The sequence below is a fragment of the Ambystoma mexicanum genome, chromosome 3q (assembly GCF_040938575.1).
Source record: "Ambystoma mexicanum isolate Mex_15411 chromosome 3q, UKY_AmexF1_1, whole genome shotgun sequence".
NCBI classification, from domain to species: domain Eukaryota; kingdom Metazoa; phylum Chordata; class Amphibia; order Caudata; family Ambystomatidae; genus Ambystoma; species Ambystoma mexicanum.
This window is the reverse complement of record NC_090926.1, coordinates 633,992,960-634,015,050: the sequence shown is the minus strand read 5'-3', so window position 1 is coordinate 634,015,050 and position 22,091 is coordinate 633,992,960.

Sequence of the window (22,091 nt, the reverse complement as noted above, 5' to 3'; positions counted from 1 at the left end):
GTCGCAAGTGGTTTTTGGGTGGTGATGGACCTTTGGAGTGGGCTAGCATGCATATGGCTGTGGATTTAGTGTGATCATTGCAGTGAGTTGTTGGAATGTAGTACTGATTGCCATTCTGTTCTTTTTCTTTTCTTTTGGTTGACAGGTATCTCCTCCCCTTTTGCCACTGCCATCTGTATGCCACTCCTGCAGATGGGTTTTACTCCCGACACCTGCTGCTTCGTGTTAATCAGTGGAGCAGCATTACGATCTTATGGGACGATCGCCAATGGGCCACATGCCCTTACGCAGTACTGGTGGCTCGGAGCAACATTTCGGCCTTTCAGCTGGACTAGTGCCTCCCCATTGGGACGGCCCTGCGGTTCTGTGCGCTTCCATGTTGCCTTTTCGTACGTGAATGTGGCTCTGTGTACCATGAGGGAACAGGGCGTCACACAAGTAGTGGCTGGTCATTTCTTGCGGATGCAGCCCACAATGGTGAAATGTGTTTTGGAGTTCATGGCCTGATGGCTGTATGGGCTTGGTGATTTTGATGTGCATTAAATTTCTATTCTGATTTGGCCCGTGTAGCGTTCTTCTTTGCAAGTGATGTGGCATATGCCTATTTGGGGGGCGATGTATTGTGAGGAGATCTGCACTGGGTTCCAGCTTCGGAGTTTAGTTGCGTGGTACTGTACTGGGCGCGTTTGCCTACGAAGCCCGTGAGGTCAGGGATGGGGGCTGCCAATATGACAGTTTGAATGTTGTCATGCTCAGGGGCGGGGGATTGGGTTTTGTGTAACAGATGCCGGTCAGCCAGGTGGACTGGTGGAATGATGTGATTTTCGGAATATTGCTGGTCACAGGTGCCTGTGTTTGCGTGCGTTTCTTGGTGGGGGACTGTGGTCATGTCCATTGGGATGGCTTCTGTATTCGTGCCATCTGTGCCCTGCAGCTCCCATTGGCCCCTGTTGTGTTTCTTTTGTTCGTTGGCATGCATGGGTGACTTGTACATTTCACTGGTTGCATTGTGACTTCATTGCACCTACGGGGAGTTGTACTTTGTGGGCAGGGAGCGGTGTACAGGCACTCAGTGGGGCCCTTTACGGTTGATTCGCGATGCCGTACTTCTCACCATGGCGGAATGGTGCATTCCGCCATGCTTGATGGCGTTAGGTACATGTCCGCTTGGGTCGGAATTGGCGTACCCTTGCGCCATGGTGGTGTTTACACTTTGGCATGGCGCGCGCGCGCGTGCTTGGTGCAGTTAGCGTTGGCGTTCACTACGGTGTCGCTAATGGCATCGTACTTTGCGGTGACGGGTCATAGTCGCACCGAGCGCTATTCGATGGCGGTATTGCATTTCCGCCATCGTTTTCCGAATTCCGCCAGGGTCGTAATGAGGGCCTATATCTCTTCCTACTGAATGGATTCTGTTTGAAATCACAATACTTTTCACATTTAACTCTTGTGTTGGTCCACTCAGTCTGGAAGAGTTTGTTTTTACCCTCATCGGATTCTGTATCAGTACTAACAGTGATACATCTTCCAGGGCCAAAGCATGCACTACCAAGTTACGCCATTTTGAAATTAATTTATCTTTGGAAGAGAAGACATATTTGGCCAACATACCTAGAACCATGGTTGACTGAAGTGCTAAGATGCATTTCCTGAACATGGCAATTACCTGCCACTGATAGCGTGCATCTAGCGAGATCAGCCCCAACTCATTGATAATCCATACTACAGGGACACATTGTGGAAGATGTAATAAGCTGCGCCAATATTTCCCTTCCAAATTGGCCCATAGTCTTTCAGAAAGGACTGTTTTAGTCTCTGAAGCATAAAGAAGAATGGAGGTCACTTTCTGTAAATAATAAGTGATAGCAGGTACTAATGTAAATTTACCATATTTGGCTTGAATCATCTTTACTTGGGATATTGAGGTTGTTACTTTAGTTTTTATTATATATCTATAGATCTTCCTATCCCCTTGACTTGAGAGTACCATGCCTAAATAGGTATATTTCTGGACACATTCTTAAGTGACACCTCTTAATTTTCTACTTATGCTTGCTTTCTATGTTGCATTTCATAACTTTTGTTTTGTGATATTTATTGTAAGAAGATTTACTTGAATATAATTATCTAAGGCATCTAATAACCTTTGTAATCCCTTTGTAGTTTTTGAAATCATCACTAGATCAACAGCATATAGCAAAGATGTTATTGCTTGATTATGCATTCGAGGGGCGTCAATGATGATATCTTGGAATGCATCACCTATGTCTGAAATTAACAAATTAAAGAGAGCCGAGGCCAGGATACAACCCTGCCTCAGCCCTCTGAATGTTTCAATAGGTACAGACAATTTGCCATCGAGTGAGATTCTCACCTGAATAATGTTTTCATGATGTAAATCTCAGATCAAGGCGGCCATGTATGGTGGACAACCTCTACACATTATTGTTTTCAAAATGATCTGCCTTGAAACCAAATCAAAGGCAGATTGTAGATCTACAAAGACCAGATACAAAGGCTGTTTAACAATAGCATGATGTGAGATGATTGAAGACAACATTAGCAAGTTTATAGATGTGCCTGTGCCTGAGATAAATCCGATTTGAAATGGATTTCGTTGAAGATGGTCCACTGTCCATTTAGTGAAGTCTCTGAGAATAAATCTTGAGAATATTTTCCTAGGTGCGTCGAGAAGCGTGATAGGTTTATAATTCGCAACACTAGATCGATGACCTCTCTTGAAAATGGGAACTATCACTGAGCGCCGCCATGTGGAAGGGATAGCATTCATTTTTATTATTTGTTTAAAAATGTTATGTAAAATACGGGCCCATAATACCGGATATTTCTTAAACATATAATTGTTTAACCCATCGGGGCCCGCAGCACGTGAATTACTCAATTTACAAATACATTCCAAGATCTCCTCTTCCGAAATATGCAATCCATTGTAATTTGACGGCTCAGTGACAGTTTCATTTCCGCTTACAGATGGTAGAGCATACATATCTGAGTAATACGCCACCCGTTGGGTCTCATTTACTCCATTTTTCTGGACTAGCTTTTGGGCCGCATAATGTGCTATATTTATTAGGGACCATATTTGAGATGTACTTTTTTTTTAAATGCCGTGCAACAGGATTTCACCATCTGCCTGTAGTAATTGCACTTGATAACTACGCAACCAGTTCCTATATTTGCATTGGATAGCCTTAATTACCTCCTTTTTGTTGGTAATTCTTGAAGCTACAATTGCTCTCTTCATGGTTCATAGCCATGTTTTCCTCTCCTGGACCTCTGGATTAAATGTGTGCCTAGGTTTAAAATAGATATGTGAAGCTGTCTTGGTTTGTACTTGGTATACATGTAGGAAATCTGTATAAGGATGGTTAGATGTAGATGTAAATCCCTCCATGTATGATTTCTTTAAGTTGGTGTCAAAGGCTCTTAAAGCAGTTTGATTCCATGAGAACTGTGTTTGTGCATTATTTACAGTTAAAGAGGATTGATATCCCAGCTCATTACTTTCATTCAAAGTATGATCATCGAGCCAATATAACCCCAGCAATTCATGATCACTATTTAGTTGTTTTTGTACGCTACATTATGTTGCTTTGTTAAACGTGGTTTGATCAATGAAGATATTATCAATAATGGAGGCACTAGAGGTTCTCCGCCAGGTATTTTGAGTGGGTATATCCCCCTGCAAAGAGCCGTTGCACATAACATAATTTCTATCTTTCATTATGGTCAACCATTTCCTACTGGATGCAATTTTATTATGCTCATTATTTGGTAACAAATGCATATTTAAATCCCCAGCTATAATGGTATTTCTGATATCTGGTGCTATGGCTATCATATTTAGTAGATGTTGTAGATTGGACAGAAACTTTTCATCTACAATCCGTGTGGGGTTACGATAAACATTAATGATGGCTATTGTTCCTCCCGGATATGTCACCTTAACCATGAATAAATACAAGTTTGGAGTTTCCCATAATTCAATAACTCAATCTTTGTGGTTTTTAATGGCAACTAGAAGTCCTGCAGAAGGCCGACCATGAACCAAGGTTTTAGCTGAGTGTAAAACTATGGAGTGATTCTCCCATATAGACATTGCAGTGAGGAAGTTTCCTGGAGCAGTACTATATCGTATGCCCCAAGAAACTCAGCGCTGGATCCAAACAAATGTGAAGAACAACATGTGTTCCAACATGCAACAGATATAACATGGGATTGATTTTCTCGATTGAGTTATGATCGGGACTCCCACCCTTTACTCTGTGACTTGTAATTTGTAACTCGCTCTTTTTCATGTAACACCCACTTCATCTGGATGGACATTAACTTGTCACAAGAGTCAATTGAATCATTCTTATAGAGTGCTTGTTCATCCTCATTATCACATACTGTTGGATCAAGTGCTAGGAGAAATCCCATGGCAAATAACTCCATGCGAGCTTGCCATAGAGCATTCCTTACAACATTTGACTGCATCCACAGTCGCACAACAGATAGGTTATCCTCATTAAGAAATTCAATTTGCCTAAAATTGAGAGAACTTATCTCTTGAAGACCCACTACGTCTTCACAGATTGCCAATACGCTCGTTCTTTTTAACACATATGATGTAAAAGGAACAGCCCGACATTTTAAAATTAACCTATGATATCTGCTCCACTTTTCTTATTCCTAGGCTTCATTACCACCTTGTCTTCAAGACTGCCATTGCTATTTTTGTTATTCCCTTCTGTCACCTGTGTTCTATTTGACTTATTAACAGGTGATTCAAAGTGTACATGTTTTGTTTGCTCATTCGGCCTATTCATAAGTGATTTTTCTTGATATTCACGGTTATTTTCTTTTGTGTTAAAATACTTTTCTATTGCATTGGCAATTTGGAGATTGATGTCAACATTAGTTCCATTCTCCCGAACAGGTTCAACCCCCTCTGTTTGTTTAGTACAAACAATGGGCGTGGTTATGTTCAGCACACAAGACACTGCTGTTCTAAATGAAGAACTTTCCACATCTATTGATTCAATAGGCTTCCTTTATTTGTTACACTGTAAGGGCAGCACGCTAATCATGTTTAATTGTATTCCTACTTTCTCCAATTTACTTCCCCCACCTTCAGCTGTAAGATTCCTCACTTCAAGATTATACAATGTTTGTTGTTTGTTAACATCACTCTGTGGGCTGTTAATTATAGCTGCAGTGGACACCAAAGGCGCTACACAATCCAACTTTGGAGGAGGAACCACTACAGACCTTCTATGCATTCCCATCAGCACACATTCATCATCAATACATTTTTGGGCACTTGCATTCGGGCAACCACTTGTTTGTTGTAACAAGACATATTTCTCGATGGATTTATCAATGTGCATTTTGATGTCCGACAGAATTTGGTCCTGAGATGTTATGACACTGTCAGCTGCAAACACCGATGCCACAGTTTTCTTCGTCTGTGTTTGTGAAGCAGCCAACGGTGCCCCCAAGTCAATCCTTGGTGCACCCTCAACATTGTGTGAATCTACAATGGCATCTACCAACTCATTAAGGTGGGGATAATCACTCACTGGTGTTCTTTTTTCCTCAATAATATTACTCTGCTGTGAATTTAAGAACTTGATTTTAGATAAAGCTTTGCTAGTAACTGTAGTGGTTCTTTTCTTCTGAGCAATTCTCTTTACAAATTGTTTGATACCACATCTTGCCCGAATCGGGATCCCCTTTTGATTTTTACTTTTCTTTTTGTCGGGGCACTTCCCTTTCTTTTTGTTACGGAGTTGGTTATCAAACAAATTGTAGGTTTGAGCCGGTATTAAACCCTCTTTCTCTGCAGTGCTTTGATCTTTTTCTGCAGCCATCGAAGAGGATAACCTGATTACCACTTGGTTTTTTTTTTTCACTTCTCAGATAAATGTTGATATCTCAGAGAGAACACTGATACACACTGTCCTAGCACTAAGGTTTTCATCCAAACTACCTTTAGATAAACTCGTGACATTCTTAACAAACTGCACACTACATTCCTCTTTTTTATCACATTTTTGAGCCTTGACAATCTCATGCATCCACATAGCTATTTGATCTAGCTGTTTGCTCTGTTGAGTGATTTTATCATCAAGAGTATCAAAGATTTTTATAAGAGAAACTCTAGTCATGTGCATTGCATTCAATGTGATTCCCAACAAATCAGCTTGCGATTGTATAGGTGTAACACTCCTCCCGCATGCATCCTCCTGTTTGTTTTCTCCATCAGAGGCCTTTCTTCACTTGTGGAAAACGACGGCACTGTCCCTGAGTGCATTGAGTTCTCAAAGAGGCTTGGGGACTGATACAAACTGTTGGTTTCCAAGTCAATAAGCGAGGATGACGCTATAATTGAAATGGTTCCAACAAAGGAAGAACCATCATCTCTCACACTTTTACTGTCTGATATGGTCACACTTGTTTCCGGGATCACTTTTTCACCATCAGCTGGTGCTGCAGATTGAAAGGATTAATCCGTTATGGCTCATTCTTTGAGAACATCTACCAGAACTGGCTGTTTGGGAGAGACCACTCTCTGTTTGTCTATACCCCTCATCTGTGTATCCGAAATTGATATATTGGATGACTGAGCATTTATCTGTGTTTCACACATTTGGGTATTACCACATATATTAAATGCAGGGTTTGCATCAATCTCTGATGTCCCTGTGCATATTTTTTTGTCAATCGCTGAGCATTCTCTGCCAATCATTTTGCGTTTGATGACAATCACAGGGGATGGTCTGACCGTTGTGGATTTAAGCACTACTGAGGCACTCAAGACTTTTATTTGATTCGCCATTCCAGACTTAAGGGAATACAGCACGTGGGTCATGAGCTGTTAGCATCCCGACGTAGTTGGAAACGTTTACCCACCGCCGCTCTGGCCATTTACAAGGACACGGCACATTCACAATCAGAGTCGGTCAGTTGTTTATTCGGGTGCTCAGTACTCATAACGGTGTGCGGTCGCTCCAAGAAAATCACTCCGCAGTCGCGACTGACACACTTAAAGGCAGTCACTCGTTTAAACCAAAGTTCAGTGCTCGTAACGGTGAGCAGTCGCTCCAAGAGAATAACTCTGCAGTCGCGACCGAGACACTCAACGGCAAACACTCTATTAATCCAAAGCTCACTGCTCGTCACATACTACGTCGCTCAAGGAGAAGTAATCCTCAATCACGATGACACTACCGATAACACGCTGATGTTAGGAAGAAAGTACAAACAAATATGATCCAAGCAGTTAGTTTCAAAATGTTATTCTATCAGATATTTGAGCTTCACAGGCACACTTTTATTTTTATTTACGTGTGGGGCACAAAACAAAACAAGGCTTACCATCTCAGGAGGGATATGCCTTCTCGCCACTCACCATCCACCAGACACTAGAAGCACTGCTCGCACACTGCGCAGCGCTCCGCGCATCCACAATGTTTTTGAAGAAAGTGTCTTGCAAATCAGTTGTGACAGAAAGAGGACTGTCAAATCCACATCTTCCAATGCAGTAGTCAAATAGCTGGAGCCACGTAGCTGGAGAAATGTAAATATAGGACTTGTATCCACACTTCCAATAGACACACTGCTCGCCCATAGCAATTATGATTTAATCACATATTGTTTAAAATAAACACAGGGTGATTTAACTTTTTGTTTTTGAGAACCACCCCCCACCACACTTTGGTCTGTGTTGGGGAAGCCGGACAGAAAGGTTGGACTGATTTAAGAACCAAGACACCCCTCTCCCTTAAAGAAGTCGGGGTCATCAGGACAACAAGGATTACCCAATTAAATTATAGGCTGTAGTTTTCAGCGCAAACTGGGAAGTGAGCTTTGTTAATTTCAGATTTGAACAAAATTCACCCTGTAGTGTTGTGTCAAACGGGGAATTAACTAATTAATATATTTAGTTAAATAAGCCAAAGATCTACACAGTTTTGCCCCTGTGCCCACTATAAAGGGAAATGATTCAAGGTAAGCAGACTCCCCAACCTTTTGGTTTCCCACGGCTCAGTTGTACTTACATAGAAAGCCTCTGTTTACAGTTCAAGAAAGCCAGCTACATCTCGGGGTACTCTGGAAAGATAGGGCAGTCGCCTGGTTACTCCACTCTCTAAAATGGCCCCTGCTCTCCACCATAGGACCCAGTCAGCTTTGAGGCCTTCCTAGAAATAGACAGCTCACCCAGATGCACTCTCAGCAATCTCCTCTGATGTCTACTTACAGCTGTCAGATGGTAAGTTTCAGCAGCCTTCCAGATGGTCTGTCTCTTATATGTCTGTCCTTTTCGGTCTCCTCTCTGTGTGTCCCTCCTTGTAGTGCAGTCCCCCTTATATAGCAGCGATGATACCATCAATTTACAATCTTGGGGAAGTACCCTGCAATAATTCCCGCAACTAGGATTGGACAGTTAACCTTCTCTCTCCTCCCAAACCCAGCCTCCAAATCATGATTGGTTTAAGGGTCTGGAGCAACATATGGCAGTTCCCATTTGTAATCGCCATTTGGTCTCCTTTCAAATGTTTTGCAAAAACGAGTTATGTATCACAACTTCATACTTTTTCTGGCAAATGCCATAATATACATATCCTCTGATTCAGCTAATCATGGGGAATTAGGTAAGCTGACCACCAGGTCTGTTCTATGTTGCACGGCTATGTGGCACCTTTCTGCCGTGTCCATAAAAGAATAACAGTTATAAATATGTTACTCATTACACATATCCCCCATTCTATTCTGCACCTGCTCAACAACTCTCACATTTGAAGCACGCTCTTGTGCACCCTCTTCTCAAGAAACCCTCAGCCGACCCCTTCTGCCCGGCTAACTATCCCCCCATCTCCATCACTCCTTTCCTGGGCAAACCCCTGGAAAAGCTGGCCATCTCCCAGCTTAATCTTCACACTGAATCTGTTGGTTGTCTCCATGACCATCAGTCTGGCTTCAGAGCAGAGAGAAACACAGAAACTGATCCCCTGAACATCCATGCAGACCTGCTCCCTATCCTTGATTCTAATCTCCCCTCTGTCCTCATCTTACTCAATCTCTCTTCTTCCTTTGACACTGTCAACCATGCCATCCTGCTCAATCGTCTCCGTGATGACCTGGATATCACTGATCAGGCACTGGCCTGGCTGACCTCATTCCTCTCTGATCGCCCCTCCCAAGTCCAACTTGGGTCCTTCCTTTCCTCTATCTCACATTCTACTTGTAGATTTCCGCAGGGGTCTGACCTCTCTCCCTGGCTGTTGAACCAATACCAGTCAACTATCTCCTACCACATTGCCGCTCTCTGCTGCAACTTTCAGTGCTATGCAGATGACATTCAGCTTGTTTTCAGACTCCCGTCTGCCACCTCTTCTTCTTCTCTCATCTCTGACTGTCTGCTATCCAGGAGTGGTGTGCCACCAACAATCCCTGCCTTAATGCCAGTAAGATGGAGATTCTCCTCATCCACACACCTGCACCCTCCTCTCCTGTCACTCTCTGGCTGGCCTCCTTTGGCCCTCTTCCTGCTCCCACATCTGAGGCTAAGAACGTTGGGGTCATCTTTGACTCCACACTCTCCTGTTCTCCTCTCATCTCTGAGATCTCTAAGACATCAAACTACCAAATGAACCTCCTCATAGATATTCTTGCTTTCCTCTTCTTCCCCAGAAGCTCACTGTCTCTAGAGCTCTGGTTCTCTCTAAGCTGGACTACTGCAACAGCCTCTTTCTAAATCTTCATGTTTCTATTCTCCGCCCTCAGCAACTCATCCAGAGCAGGACTGCCAGAATTGTCATTGGCCTCAAGCCCATGGATCGTATATCTTCAGCACTGAAATCTCTGCATAGGCTCCAAGTTGCTGCAAGGATTAAGTTCAAGACCCTCTGCATTGTCCAGAAGGCCTTCTGTGGGCCTGGGTCCTCAATACCTCCCACTCTCTCTTTGTAAACACCTTCCTACTCGAGCTCTTCACTCCTCCCCCCCAACCCCCTCAGGGTCAGTCGCTTCTCCAAGCAATGAGTTGGTGGTAGATCACTTTCTTCGGCTGGGGCCTCCCTCTGGAACAGCCTACCTGAAACTCAAGGAGAACCATCTCCAGTTCCGGAAGCAACTCAAGACCTTGCTCTTTGCTTCTGCCTTCTCTCTTCGTCTCCCCTGCTGATTTATTGTCTTATACTGCACTGGTCAACTGTCTACCCTCTGATTTCAGCTCAGGTCCCTACCCGCCCAGTTGTACACCCGTACTCCCTCCCATCAACCCTTGCACTTGGTACAGTCCACCTACCTGCTGTCTGCACTTACCCTTGCACCTGCCACCTGCTGGCTGCTCTTTTTGTTTTTGGTTTGGTTCCATGTACAGCACTGCCCCTCTCCTTTCCCCTGGCACTTTTCCCCTACCCCCTGCCCTGCACTTGTGCAACCTCATTGTCACTTGGCCTAGTAAGATCGTTGTCTCTGTCCTCCCTCCGTTTCCCCCTTCTTTGCCTCGTCACACCTTGAAACACTTGTGTATAGGCGCGTTACAAATTCCATATCATATCATTTGGAACATGTTCAGATCAGCCAGAAACACATCTTAGATAGCCATTACAGTTCCATGAGTCACAGATGGATGTATTTTATATCTCCAAAATCACCTGGAAATGACCTAAAAAATGGTACATAGATTAAGAGAATACACTCCGTGGTTGCTGAGAAAAGGCCTAAATGATAAGTTTTTAAAAATTAATTGTGAATCTTCATGTGGGACAAATGGCCCTCTGCCTGCATTCCGGCCATTTTTTTTCACTGGGTCATCCTGTACCCATTTTTTTTTTAATCAGTCTCATTTGTGTTGGAAGCTTGCTCTTTGAAGTTGTTGCCCCATTTTCACACATATTAGTCATCCTATAGCCAAGGGGAACTTCTCTTGCAGTGAATGCTTTCAGAGCCAGCAGGTCTGGAGACCACTGAATTTCAACACCTTTATCAGGAAACTTTAGTGGGAGATGTCATTGTGAAGTTACCCACATTAGCAAAAGAGTTTGTCTTCGGCTGACATTTTTTAATGAAAACAAAATTGCTTTTCAAAATGTCTCTGGTGTTTTGTATGTGAAACCTAATATAAATTGCTTTTTATCATGTTTTTTTACCCTGACAATTTTCTGTTAGCAGTGATAAATTTCAACTTTAAACTGCTTTTATTTGCACACACCTGTGCCAGATGTTTTTGGTGTCACTGTTTAAAAATCATGTTTTCCACGTGAAAGAGATCTTCGATTTTTCCAATTTTTTGCAACTTAAAATGTTGCTTTTCATTTGGTAATGACAGGGAGGCCTCTTTTCCACATGGTTTTCAATTTTACTTGAAAAAAACAAAGGCCAAGCCAATTTTTCTCAGTGTTTAAAATCCTGCTGTTCATGTGAAAGGGACTTCTGTTTGGAGCCTTTGAATGTACCACAGATGCCCCCAGCCCTGTTATTTCATGACTCTCTGTTGGGGAAGAGCAGGACAGAGTGGTGTTTCATTAGGTGTGATTTCCTTCATCAGGGAGTGGGCACTCCAGTCTTCCCTTCCATCTCTGGTTTGGGGGGTATCGCATGGCACCCCATTTTCTTTCATCTTATGCAAGTGGGCACTCCAAACTCCCCTTCCATCTTTGGGTTGGAGGGTATGGCAGGGCACCCCTTTTCTTCCTTTCCAGGTTCCTGGGTTTCTCATCAGACTCCACTCTCACCTCCAGGCTGGAAGTTAAAGAGGTTAGTTCTCTAATAAAAGATAGAAACATTGTTAAAGTACTTTTTGCACACATATTTCCTTGGTAGATTTACATACACAATACAACAACAACATACAATTACAACCTGACATTTTCACCATTTCACAAAACACATTTTAATAATTTTCTTCATTTGTACAATAACACCAAGTAAATTACATCTGATTTTTCATCCTTCATTTTCATTCTTCAGATGGTTCCTCTGCTTGACTATCATTTGACTCATCAATCAGTTGTAAAGCGTGTCTGGAAGACAGCAGTTCAACTGATTTATGTGGACCCATTTTTCTTCTGTCTGTCCTCCTTTTGGGATGTGGATCTTGTAAGCAACAGGTGATATTGTATCTACAATTTCCAAAGAACCATGCCAAGATGGGAGGAATTTCCATTCCTTGGCCTGATTCCTTTGAAAATTATACAGGTAAACTTTGTCGTCTACTTCATACTTTCTTGGTGGTCTTTGGATCATAGTAGGTCTTCATTCCTGTAGCTGACATTTCTAAAATTCGCTGAGCATAAGCAAAAGCATGCTGGAGGTGCTTCCATAAATTTTCAGTTTACTCATAAGTAGTTGACGCATTTATCAGGACTGCTGAGTCCTATAGAGGAGGTGCTTCGGTAACCCCATTCTTCGGCTGGTCATGAGCTCAAATGTTGACATCTTGGTTGCAGAAGGTGGTGTAGAGCTAATAGCCAACAGGACAAGCTGTAATCAGATGTCTCAACTGGGCCCAGAGTCTGCCACAAACCTCTGTGAGATACTCACAATTAGTTGTGTTGTACCTCTGTACCCCTCACTTGAGGCCAGGCAATGTGGAGTTTTCTTTTTACCCCTAGAATCCCCCACATCTTTGCCATCACCTCACTGGTAAAATGGCTTCCTCCGTCCGACTCAATCCTTTGCGGTAGGCCAAAACGAGAGAAGATGTGTTTGATCATTAGTGCAGCAGATTTCTCTTCCTTACAATTCGGGGCTGGAAGACATTCTACCCACTGTGTGAACAAGCATGTCACAGTCAACATGTAGAGGAGTGAATAACTGACCCGATGAAGTCGACTTGCAAATCTGGCCAAGGCAGTGTCATTTCCCTTTTTGTAGGGGAGATCTGTGTGTGAGAGAACTGGGTTGGAATTGAACACACACCTTTAGGTAAGTGTTGAGGTCATGACACATGTGTGGCCAGTAGGCAACCTTGTGCAACATTTCCAATGTTGTATGAAACCCCTCATGACCGTGTCATAGGCATGGCTTAATATTAGGCTTCAAAAAGAGGTAGGTACCACCCACTGGTCACTGCCAGATAGGGTTCCTCTTACCAACAAACCGTCTTGGATCCGGAACATCTTGGACAACTTCATCAACACCCAGAGATCCTCTTTACCGGCATAATCCAACTCTGTTAAAGGAAAGCTTACGGGGTCTTTAATGTGTCAATAACATTTCCCAATGATCGGGTCCTCTTTCTGTGCAGTGATCAAATCTGCATCTGGGGTATCTTTACTCCACTGGGCTGTTGAGAGTGCACTGTTAGCCCGAGTGTGTGACCTTGTGACAGCTGCCATTTGGATATCAGCCAGCAGGGATTATGTTTCTATGAAATCCCCCTGCAAAACTCTGGTTTTAGCCAGCTGGTCATCCAGGTCATTCCCATTCTTATCTGGCCCCTCTATCTTGGAATAACCTCTTATCATCTTCCAGTAGATGTTAATCTCATTGGAGGTCCCCCCATCGTTGTTTGACTGGATCAGTTTGGCATGCTTTAGGGGTTTGTTGATGGCACAAAGCATGCATCGATTCTTCCAGTTAATCAGGCGCTCCACAAACCCATTTCTGACATAATCAGAGTCAGTGATTATGACAAGTTCATTGAGTTAGTGGTGCTCTGCAGTGAGGATTGCTTGTAAACCGCCATCAACTCTGCAACCTGACTACTTCAGGGCCCTATTTTATAACCAGCAGAGCGTTCCACGGTATCATTCATCCAGACATTCCCAATACCAGTCACCAGTTCTTTCTTCCCATTGTTATCAACATGGTAGGAGCACCCATCAACATAAATTGTGGGTATCCCTTTATACATGTCTTCTTCATATACCTTTTGTGGGGAAGTAAGTTAAGCACACCTACATGTTGTTGTTGGTCATTAGACTTTCAACAGTTTTCTTGAGCACAATCATGAAAGTCTGCCAACCCTTGCGCTAGGGGACTCTTCTTGTTTTGGCCATATCTTACCTCCACAGGAAAGCCTTGAATGGACAGAATCTAGGAAGAAATTCCAGAATAACTAACGTTCCACGCCCGGTTTCTGTCACTTTGTAGATATTGCAAGGGTTGGTGAGGAGTCTTGACAATGATATGCTCCTCCTGTATGAATGGGTGGTAATCTTTCAGTGTCCACACCGTTGTCACGGGTGCATTCTGATAGTCATTGCATTTTTCCTCCACAGAGGATAAAGTCTTGCTTGCGTGTGAGATGACTTTGTTGACCTTGTCATCCTTTTGGTACAATACCGCTATTAGACAAGTATCTGAGAACCCCGTCACCAAGAAGAACTCCTTGTTTTTTTATGGGGTAAGCCAAACAAGGATCAAAATTTTTAAAAAATTTAAAAATCAAAGGCGCGCACAAATGAACATTCTATGTAGAGTTTTGTAGATCTCACTGGTATATCAATTAGCTATTCTTCCAAGGAGCTGACTGGTTAAAAGAATCCAGAGGCACCTCTTGGGAGGATAGCTCAGCGGCAACGTGCTCACCTTAAAAGCAAGACAACACGAAGCAACACAGGTTCAATCCCCGGGTCCTCGCTTAGAAACCTCTGGGTATTAAGCGCGTTATAAATAACCTATCATATCATAACCTATTATATCACCTGGATCCATAAAATTGCAATCCAAGAAACAACTGTGTAAAAAAAAACACAGTTAGCCAGTCGCTCTCAGTTTGTACTCCTAATGGGGTTACTATAAGTTCATAAGGTAAATAATTTCGGTTTGTGTTTTCTCTTTATGATCCTTGAAATCCAGTCCTCAAAGTTAAAGTTGCATTTCGAATGAACAATCTCAGATTCTTTTAGTGCAAAAAAAGTAAAAAAATAATTTTCAACAGAGAGGGAGGCCAGTGCATGCCTCATCACAGTAAGAGCTCTAATGCCAATGCATTTCAGAGTCATAAACTCCTTCATTAGGGTGCAGCTCTTCACAATAAAACATAACATAGCATAAACACGATCAATTATAAATTTGTATCAACACAGTACGTATATCATATAGTAAATGCGGAGTACATATCAGATTTTAATTGTAGTGCAGATCACAGTAACAGAAAAAGCAAAAGCAGAAACAAAATGCAGTGTTCGCATTCAATGTAATCTAAGTGTAATAATACGAGTGTGTGCATGAAAGAATCTTGAACAGTATCTTAATCTCTCTCAAAATGATCAAAATCCAAGTTTCTCAAGCCAAAACCAGTGGGTGCATTCACACTTAATCCTACGATCTGTGAATAAACCATATGCTTTTTAGTGCTGTTGTATGAATGGCAAGTGAACTGTCAATGCGTAAGCAAAATCTCCTACGTGACTTTCCTTGAGGCTGCTTACCTGCTGCAGCCGATGGTGCCAACGAGAAAGTGAAGGACGCATGCGAACACGTGTCTGTAACATTAATGTATTACTATGGCGACAGCTAGGATGCTGCGGGGTGGCCCACCCGAGGGTGTGGCCATGCCTGCAGCATCCCCCGATCCATCCAGCATTGGAGGGATTGGGACGCACCAATCACACTGTGACTGTAGTCAAGGTGTAAAGGAACGAAAATATTTAAAAGCAAGTCGTAAGTAAATGACAATTAAAGATTGTACACTAGTTCTTATCGTATCGTATCATTTGATACCTTAAATCAACGTGAGCATACTGATTGTCACGCCAACATCCACAAATGTAATGGTCTCACCATGCCAACAGTGAGACCAATTAGCATTCCTCGAATGAGTGAAGAGTCAAATACAAAAACACAAATGCATTATATCTGGTCAAGGTACTTCCACATAAGTCGTATTAAAACTCAATGGGCTCAATTTAAAATGTGCACTTAACTCATTTTGCCAAACCGCCTGCATAACGCTGTCAGTGTTTTCTAGTGTTGCTAATATTACTGCTAGAGAAAGTCTGGTCTCATTATTACATGCTGCATTTTGACATAGCGTAAAGGGGGAAAGCTATGCATCAAAAATGTAATACAATGTGCACACATTGTAGACAAGAACAACCATACTTATGAGATATAGATTACAGCGTGCACAATTTGAGAAGTAGGCCAGAGTACGAATGAAGAATGTTAACATCGTCGAGGTGCCTCGCACACCTCATCTTCACAAGACGTCCACGACCGATCGTCGACGAGCACTGCGAGGACCAAAGCTGTTGCCTCAACTCCTATGTTCACCATTTCTTTGTGGGATCTTGACAATCCGTGGCTTCTTCCTTAATGGGAGCCCCTCAAGAAGGATCTGTCGATGACACGACGTTGAACTCTGCTATTCCAGATACATTGGGCGGTAGATCCTTTTTAGAGGGAAATAAGACTCATATAGACAATATATGGACTGGGCTTGTGGTATATCTTTATTTGCAGGCTGCCCAGGTGGGGGGGATCCTCACACAGAACTGTGCCTGATGGTAGGGGCACAGTATTCTTCCAATTGTCTAAACCCTTGCTTTCCTCCTATGTCTATGGTTGATACCTTTTGCTATATTGATTTGTATGCTATTTGAACTGTCAACAGTTGATGCATTTTAATGGAATCAGAGTAAAAGTGGAACCACATAGAAACTGTATATATTTACCATTTTAGATTATCTTGTGCACAAAGTGTTTTATTGTAATTGTGTACATAACTTGAGCCTATCTATATAAAGAACTGTGTTTCACTAACATAGTGTGTGGACATTCCTTTGTGGGTGCTTGGGGACTACACTGTACTTAAGAACCTGCCTCCATCACCTCCTGAGAGCTAATGCTTGATTGCTCGTCCATTGCTACCAACAATAGAGAATCTTGGCTGGGGTGTTCTGTGCCTCGACTCTGCCATATAGAGAGCAGGAGTACAGATACCCCCCTCCAGTCTTTACACTGGTGTCAGCGGTCGGATGCTAATGATTTTAAGAATCAATGTGTAACCTTGCCATTTACAAAATGGAGGTTTAGTTGTGTACTAGATTACTAAATTACAAGCAAAAGAATCTATTGCAAATGGTAAATTGACTAGGATGAGCTTAGAGGCTCCCCAGAGTGCTTGTGAAGCTATGGAATTAGACTTTGAGGATAAGTCTAGGGCTGAGCTGATAGCTGCCCTGGTGGACTACCATACTTATTATGAGGCTCTTGAAGGGGGGGGGGTTGCAACCACTGAGGATCCTGCCCCTGGGGCTGTTATTGAATCTGATTCTGGAAACGCCACCATTCCTGCTGCCTCTGTTCCAAACCCTAGCACTGCTCTTCAGGGGGAAGCCCTGAAACATTGAACTTTTAGAATTGGAGCTGCAACGGGGACAGTTAGCATTTCAATTAAAAAAATTGGCAACAGAAGCTGAATTGAAGAAAGAACAGTTGGCACAACAAGTGATGCTCAAAGATAGGGACACTGGCCACCAGACAATTCCCTGGAAAGAGCTAGAGTGGAGACTTCAGCGAAACCAGTTGAAAGTATCAGGTCCCCAGCCGCCAAGTTTATGAACGATTTGGTTGGTGTGCATGTGGAGAGTTCAGATATCCTCCAATGGATTGAAGTTTTTGAGATGGCTTGTGGAATCCATGATGTTGAAAAAAGTGATTGGGCTAAGTGTTTGTCAATCAGAGTGCCTCAGGCTGGGTATGACTGGTTTCTGAAACTGAGTGTGGAAGAAAGAGGTCAGTATGAGTGCATGAAATCTGCTTTGATTGGCAAGTTTGGCAAGACACCTGCCTAATACCTTAAAATGTTCAGGGACTTTAAGAAAAGAGAGAATGGGCCTCATTATAAGATGTGAGGAATGGGTTTAACGGCACTGGTAATGGTGCCGGCTCCGTTAAACCCACTCCGTACTATTACGAGGTTCCCTCGCGGGACCCGCTGTGGACGTCTGGTTTATCTAGACGTCCATAGCAGGTCCCGCGAGGGAACCAGGGAGCTAACAACGGCCCCATTATGAGCGGGCCCGTTGTTAGCTCCCTCCCCATTCCCATTGAGCCCCACAGGTTCTCTGAAGGAGGAATTACCGGGCCCTCCATATTCGGAATGGCCCGGTAATTCCCCATTCAGGGAACCCGGACACCATTTTGGAGGCAGCCATGGTGCTAATAGCGCCATGGCTACCTCCAAAGTCATAATGAGGCCCAATGTGTCTTGGGTTGACTGGGTGAGTGCTGCACATATGAACATGATGGGGTGGATTGATGGATACAAGGTGAAAACCTTTGTTGACTTGTCGCGCCTTTTGTTTATTGAGCATTTTTCTGAAGCCTGTTAACCAGAGCTGCGTCAGTATGTTGCTGACCAGAACATTTTAGATCCCTTTAAACTGGCCAGGCTGGCTAACAAGTCGGTCCCCCACCGGGTGTCCCCTAAAGACTCCAGTCGGAAGGACAAGGACAAAGAAAAGGGGACCTCTCAGAAGGCTGAGGAGTCCCAGAAGCAATCACAATCGAGTAAACCAGAACCTTCCTCTGCTGAGACCCAAAAGTCTAGTGGGGAAAAGTCCTATCTGGGTGGGAGTAAGAGTAGTGGTCCTCCTGCTGCAAAGCAGGCTCCCAGTGGCTCCAGTACCGTAGCCCACATTCCTGGCACTTGTTGGGCCTGTGGGGTTCTGGACCACAAGAAGGGTGACCCCAAGTGTAAAGGTAAGGCACTTGGAGTCCAGGCTGTCAGCCTGACCTACCCTTACCCCATGCCTGAGGTGGAGGCCACCTTTCTCCCCACCTCTACAGGAATCACATTTGGTGCGCCTGTAGAGATTTCCATAGTGCCCCTTCGGGCCTGGGACCAGTGCACAGAAGTACTGACGACAATCCCGCAGAACACCCATAGGTTTTTCAGAAGTGACCTCCTGAATGGCCAGCCTTCTACTGGTACGAGAGACACTGGGGCAAGCATGACAGTGGTGGACAGGAACCTGCTCAATCCAGAGGACTATGTAGGTGCTCCTCTGAGAACTACCAGGTTAGCTGGTGTGCCACCCAAATTACCGCCTGTAGCCTTAGTCAATATTACGATTGGAGAGACAACAGAAAATCTTCCTGTCCTCTTTCAGGACAAAGTGCCTGTAAACATTTTGTTAGGCAATGATTTGGTGGAAATGGAGATGATCACGGATGGTCTACCCATGGCTGCTGCGGCGGTCACCCTATTACAGGTCGTACCGGGTCCAGCTGTGAGTCCAGTGCCCCAGCCGATGGGGAAACCCAAAGCATGAAGACGTAAGAAGGCCACCTCTGCGGAGGGAGCTCCTTTTCTTCCTGTTGCTTCAGCAGCACCCACTGGGATTCATGCTCTGGATAGGCTGGGTCCAGTGGTGAACCTAAACTCAGCTCCTGAGGGAGAAGAGGCAGAAGACCCTCCTGTGGGAGAGGTGCTCAACCCAGAGAATCACCCTGACCTTCAATGCCTGCTGGCTGAAGGGGCGCCTTCTAGGGGAGACTTCTGCAGGGGTCAGAGAGAGCGCCACTCTCTCGAGGCTCTGCGGAAACAGGCCATGGCCCAGGCACAAGGAGAAGTGCCTAGGTCATTCCGGATATATTGGGAGGGTGAGCTCCTTGTTAATGAGCGCACTAAGCCTGGTTTACAGCCCCTTCCTACTTCAGTTGGCACATGAGGTGCCCTTAGCTGGTCATCCTGGTACCAAGAAGAAAAAGCAAAGGCTCTCTGCCCATTTCTACTGGCCCCGAATGGGAGTAGAAGTGGAGTCCCACTTCAGGACCTGCCCCATTTGTCATTTGTCCGGCAAGACTGGAGGTAGTGTCATTGCCCCACTACAGCCATTGCCAGTGGTGGGCACGCCATTTGTGAGGGTGGGCATCAACATTGTCTGTCCCCTTGACCCTCCCACTTCAGGTAGACATTGTTTCATCCTGTTCTCGGTAGATTATGCCACCAGGTACCCTGAGGCTATACCCCTTCAGACTGTTACTGGGCATATTTACCAGAGTTGGATTCCCTAAGGAGTTTGTCTCTGACAGGGGATCCAACCTCATGTTTAGTTACATGAAAACAACATGGAAAGAGTCTGGGGAAACCTATACGTTTTCCACCTCTTACCACCCCCCGACCATTGGCTTCACACATGTCCCCGACATACGTCTACCGTGTCAGGTTATGAAAAGCCATTCCTATCTTTGCATCTAGCCCAAGCTCTGCCTGCTATTGTGCGGTCCCAGCCACAGCTTACCTTTCAGGAATACAATTCTGCCAATTGTGGTCAGTGGCAACTGTACTATAACTCTGGAACTCTTCTCCTTATCGACCTACCAATTTAACCACGTGCCTTTCATCTATAGCGGCACACCCACGCGGCCCCTCTCTGCATCTGCAGCTTGCACGAGCCACCGTGACACTGCCTGCTACAAGTAAGCACCTATGTTCGGCACTAACTTTATATCATTACTTCTGTTTCACTTCATTGCCGGAGCTTCCCACTCGGCGCGAAACACACAATGCTGAACTCCTTTACACCACTAACCCTTCCTGTACTGGAACTAAAGACTCCTGCTACACTGTAGGCACTAACGCCAGCCGTGCAGGTACTATACTTATACCTTTCGCATAATCAACAACGGTAGACCATGCGTACATATGCCCATTGCCACTAAAAAACTTGCATTTATATCACTGTCATGGCTGTTTTAACATGATGCCTTATTTTGCTAATACTGCTGATTTGATGTGTTTAGTGTTTGGCCCTTTACTTGCCCACAATTGCCTGCTCCCTGCACCTATTGTATCCATTCTGGATATTAGCCTGACCATTCCACATTACTAGATGCCTTTTATCTTGCATGCATTTAAGCCACAGTTGGGATATACTTTTTAGCCACTGCTGGAATTGCAAATTAGGTGCCCTTTATCATTCATGTTCTATCAGTCACAGTTGGGACACTCAAATTAGATGCCCTTTATCCTGCATTTCTTAGTCATTGTCGAGATATGCATCTTGAGTCATTGTGGGGACATGCACTTCTAAGCACTGTTGGGATTGCCAAATCTAGATGTTCTTTATCCTGTACGCAATTTTAGTCACGATTGGGTTATGCATCTTGGGTCACTGCTAGGACATGGGTGTTTAATCACTGTTGGGAGTGCCAAATTTAGATGTTCTTTATCCTGTACGCATTTTTAGTAACGATTGGATTATGCATCTTGGGTCACTGCTAGGACATGCATGTTTAATCACTGTTGGGAGTGCCAAATTTAGATGTTCTTTATCCTGTATGCATTTCTAGTCACCGTGGGGATATGCATTCTTAGTCAACATTGGGACATGCACCTTAGCCACCGCTGGATTTGCTAAATTTAGGTGCCCTTTATCCTGCTTGTACTCCCGATTCTAATTTGCAGTATACTTGTGCCTTACACGTTACCCAGTATTAGTAAGTTTACGCTGAAATTGCCCATTACCTTAACAGAATGCAGGCACTGCTAACCTTAGCTATGTTCCCATTCTGCATTATACCATCTGCCACCCCTTGTACCAGAAGTCATTACATTAAGCTTGACGAAGGGTTAGGTAGACTGAGATGCCCTCGTCACCACCCTATCCCCTGCCCTACACCTTTCCTTCCCACACTACACCCCTTTCCCACACCAATCACAACCAAACTACATCCAACCTCCACTATGTGCACCACACATGCAAAGTTGCCCCCTGTGCCCATAGCCTCTACCGCCTCCCCTCCTGACATCCCCAAGCGTAACGAGAGACTAGCCAGCAGACTACCGCCCAGCAGGCACTTATCAGTAGAATATACCCATAAATTCATACGCTCAGATCACCCTGGATGCACTGATAATAATCGCAGGCACATTAAGAAAAGGTGTACAGCCACACTGAACAACCTAGGGGACATCAGCCCTAGTCTACCAATGAAGGACCCACAAATACAGCCCATTATGGGAGCATTACTAAATTTCAGGTCATTGGTAGCACACGCAACTGAGATTGCCGACATTATTGTGAATAATAACCTTGACTTCCTTGTAATGACAGAAACCTGGCTGCATGAGGCAGCAGGCCCTTCTATTGCCCTAGCCGTCCCAGATAATTATTCCA